Source organism: Tupaia chinensis, unplaced genomic scaffold, assembly GCF_000334495.1.
Source record: "Tupaia chinensis unplaced genomic scaffold, TupChi_1.0 Scaffold000238_1, whole genome shotgun sequence".
NCBI lineage: Eukaryota > Metazoa > Chordata > Mammalia > Scandentia > Tupaiidae > Tupaia > Tupaia belangeri.
This window is the reverse complement of record NW_006159716.1, coordinates 1,646,530-1,650,696: the sequence shown is the minus strand read 5'-3', so window position 1 is coordinate 1,650,696 and position 4,167 is coordinate 1,646,530. Positions and strand designations below refer to the sequence as shown.

General features: G+C 49.7%; 1 protein-coding gene across 1 annotated transcript in view; it reads right to left on the bottom strand.

The window, feature by feature from the left end:
- The window catches only part of TRERF1 (transcriptional regulating factor 1), a 286,295-nt gene extending 282,665 nt beyond the window's left edge, over positions 1-3,630 (bottom strand). Inside the window, exons 1-2 of the mRNA XM_027771903.1 lie at positions 3,466-3,630; positions 2,967-3,048 (exon numbers count right to left, since the gene is read on the bottom strand). The gene's annotated coding sequence lies outside the window, so the exon portion shown is untranslated. The remainder of the gene's footprint in view (positions 1-2,966; positions 3,049-3,465) is intronic.
- Positions 3,631-4,167: the final 537 nt, after the last annotated feature.

Sequence of the window (4,167 nt, the reverse complement as noted above, 5' to 3'; positions counted from 1 at the left end):
GTCAAAAAGGCAATTTTAAAAATGAAAAAAAAAAAAAAAAAAAAAAAAAAAGCCAAAGCCCAGAAATGGCTAGAAATCGGTACCCTCTCCACTCTTCTTTCCAATGAAGTGCTCTCCCTGCACTGCACATCAAACATCTTCACTTTACAAATACAATAAACTTAAGCCAAATACTAACTACAGTTTTTTAGAGGCTTTTGTTTTAGTGCATGTATGCTTGCTAGAGACAGGGACAGTAAGAGAGCGCGTGTGAAGTCACCCACAGGGAGATGGCCATGCCACAATTCCTTCTCCTTTCTCCTCCCAGGACCTTGGGCACACACACACACATGTGCCCGGCATGAGTTTCAAGCCGGGATTCGAACCACAGTTGGCCATGTGGGAGTTCACCAACGTAACCACTATGCCATCTGCTGGTCCCACTAGCTCCAATTTTAACATTTCTTGACTAAGTTTAATGGAAAATCTTTTTTTTTTTTTTTAAATAGGCCAGAAGTTGCATCCACAAAATGGGAGAAATAGACAGAGAGAGAGAGCCGGGCCATGCCACAATCCTTTTCCTCCCGTTCCCCATCATCCAGGGTGTTGCCACTTGGCGTCAGGATTCAAACCCCAGTCAGCCATGTAGGATCCGGTTTCCTCCGCGCGGGGCTCCATGGCAAACCCTGGAGAATCTTTTTATTTTCCAAAAACCCAGTGCTCTTAGTAATAATGACCAAACCACCCATGAATAGGATAAAACAAAATTATAAATAAGCTTTGTTTTTTGCGACCACACATTTTATTATATAAGCAGCAAAGAACACCACAGTCTGCCCCTCTTTCACAATTGAAGCTCTTAACAAAAACCACAGGCCCAAGCGGGTTAAAAGAGGTAAAACTGAGTACTTTCCACACAGTTTATGGAACAACTGTTTTCACAGCAAGCTCACATAAATGCTATGTGATACTAACACATGCCTGCTATGTGGAAGCCTGCTTACCAAGCTGTGAAAAGGCCCATGTTTACTATGGAACCTGCAAAATTAATCTTCTCGATGCTTATAAAGCAGAAGGGAAAGGCTCCTTTTTAGATGTCAAGCTGGCTTCTAAACAAGCCTTTGGCAAAAATGGACATGCCTATAAGGGCGTGGCCCAAAGAGGTGTGTCACTCCGGGTATCAATTCCTATAAATCAAATCCTGACAATCACCACAATATTTTAAAAAGAATGAATTATGATTCATGAGCCTTCAAACCTTTATTACCACAAGAACATTCTCAGTGGAAGAGGAAAAAAAGCTACTGTGACTTGATTAATGGCCAAAGCAAGACAATAAAATAAATCTCATAAATATAAGGAAAAAAAAAAAAACTGAACGACTGCTCTTGGCTTCGAGGTTCAGCATGTAAATAATTCCACCCTGGGATGAACTCAGGTAAAGGTTTTGTTTACTCCCCCAGCACATATACCATCCAGACTCAGATTTTCATCAGCTAAAGACGAAAGCTAATTTGTTTAACTCATGCCTAGTTTAGTACATTTGATAAGTGGCAATAATATTTAATTCCCAACCAACTCAACGCTCATGCTGCCAAATATCAAACCTTCAATCTGGAAATCTGATGACAGGAAGGAAAGAAAAAAAAAGTCCTGTCCATCAGAGTAGAGAGACATTTTTTTTAACCCATTTTTGTCCTTGCTAGAACTGAGCCTGCCTACAGAAATTGCAGAAAGCTTAACGAACTTTAGTTAATCCCACTGACTAATGGTTACTCCCTAACCCTACTAAACAGCTCTGGGTTGGACTGCTTGATGCTCCCAGTACCCGGGCAAAGGTAAAACAGCACAATCAAGGTACCTGACAGCCAAGTCCTACAACTCTTCTGCAGAAACCAGTAGATCCAGGACCAAGAAAGCCGACTGCTGGTTCACTAGTTAAGCGCTGAGCACTCCTGCCAGTTACCCTTCCAGCGGGTATCAAACCACATTTTCTATCACCAAACTCCTTTCTTGAAAGGGTAAGGATGCAAAAGGGGAGTACCAACAGGGACAACTTTCCAGTCTTTTCCTAAAGCACTCCTTCCTCCATGGCCTACAGAACGTGCACCGGACAGGCTTCCAGAAGGCATTTTGAAGGCGCTCTCAGCCATGCCTGGGTTGGTCATTCCTGAGCACGACTTCCCCGCACTTCACAGAACAGCCTAGGCCAGGCTGTTAGCCCGCTTCAACACGTTCACCTGCCAAAACTGCGTCTAGTCTGGGGAAGAGTTTCCAGGAAGCTGGCTCTAACAGGCCGGTCGGTCGAAGGCACCCGAAGGAACCAGAAGCGGCTTCTTTTAACCCGAGGATGGCAGGCACACATGCTTCAGCCCAGCGCTGGTCAGAGGCTGCTTGCCAGGTGCTCTCCCCCTCCCCCGGGAATGGGTGGTTTGCTTTGGTTTGTAACATATCTTTCTTCAGACCACCGGCAGAAACTTCCCAGTCTCCCAAACTGAAGTTGGGGAGCAAAGAGGAAGGGGTACGTTTACTCCCTTATGCATTTCTCCCCTCAGGGTGGCCACACTAACTTCTGGGGAGTACCCAGCCCCCACAGAGCCCGCAGGCGCGTAGGCATACACATATGCATCATGTCAAAAACCCCAAAAGGCACATCCCCAGGGCCCTGCGGTTTCTTGGCTGGAAGAATGAAGGCTTTATAACATCATAACCTTCAATTGCAAGCCCACCACCACCACCACCCTTTAAGCCAGGGTTGCCAATTAGAGCGCCCACCTCTCCCCTCCCCCCTTGCTGGGATGCTGTGCAGCCCAGAGAGGGAAGAGGGGAAAAGAGAAGCGAAGACAAGGCCCTGCTTACATACTGAAAGTGATGGGGCGCGCGGGAGGGGGGGCACTTTTCCTTCTCTACACCCCCCTCCCGTCTTCTCACGGAGCATCCCCCAACTAAATTTTTTTTTAATGAAACTTAATAGGCTTCTTGCCTACCTTGGCTGTTTCTGCAACAAGTGCATGGGCAATCCGACAAGACCAGTCTCCGCTTGGGGGGCGGGATGGGGGGCGAGCAGAGCTGATGGAGTAATTTCAATATTAATTTATGTCAGCCGCCTTCTCGCAGCGCTACTCACTTACTGTACTGCCCTCAGCCTGTAAACAAATATCGCTCCGCCAGGAAACATACTCCCCAGATGCAAGCCCCTCTCCCCAGCAGGGAACCTGGCCCTTCGCCCCCCGCCCCAAAACAGCGTGCTCCTCCGCCCCGGGGTAGGAAGCTCTGGGTTTCCAGAGCACCAACCCACCACCTCCGCCACCACCCCTGCAAGAAACTTACTCGGTCCGTCTACGCCTCCACCCTCCCTTCAGGAAATCTACTCTCCATATGCATTCAGCCTCCCCGCAGGAAATCTGCTCCCCCCCTCCCCCCTTCTATATACATGCACCCCTCCCTCTTCTCCTCCCCACGCGCCCTCCCCGGCCAGAAACTTACTAGTGAGCAAGCGTGCAGGCTCTCTCGATCCTGGAAACTTACTCCCAGATATAGCGCCCGCCAGCCCCCTTTCCCGGCCCTGCTCCCCTTCCTGCCCTCCGCCGCAAGCAACTCCAAACTCTCAGCATCCAGCCACTCTCCCTCCCCGGTGGAAATTTGCAGCGCCGGGCTGCGCGCGTGCATCCACCCTCCCCTTCAGGAAACTTACTCCCCATCTGCATGCACCGCCTCTCAGCCATCGCTTAGAGGGAAGGGGGTGTGCTGGGGAGACAGAAATACATATGTATCTCTCGCCCCTCCCCCGGCCGCAGCCCACTCGGGGCCGAGCCGCGGTAACCTGGCCTTACCTTTTGCATTGCTCCCACCCTCGCCCCCTCCCTTAACCCTCCTCATCCTCTCCCCGGCACCCCCCTTTTTTACCCATTACCCACCCCTAGCAACCGTTCCCAAGCTCCTCTCGGCCTTTTTTTTAAAATCCAGGATGCAAATTCCTCCCCTGTCAGCAAATCGACTGTCAAATTATTTTCTTGCAAAAGGAGAAAGGCGGGGTGGGGGGGGGAGCAGGAGCAAAAAGGGGGTTGTTTAGAACTTGGGACTTCTGAGATAAGAGGCGCGGGCCGCCAAACGCATTGTGCGCCACCTCCCCGGCGGTGCAAGGCTGACTTTGTGCGCTCTGCGTGAGCGTGAGGTTGCACCTTTTTG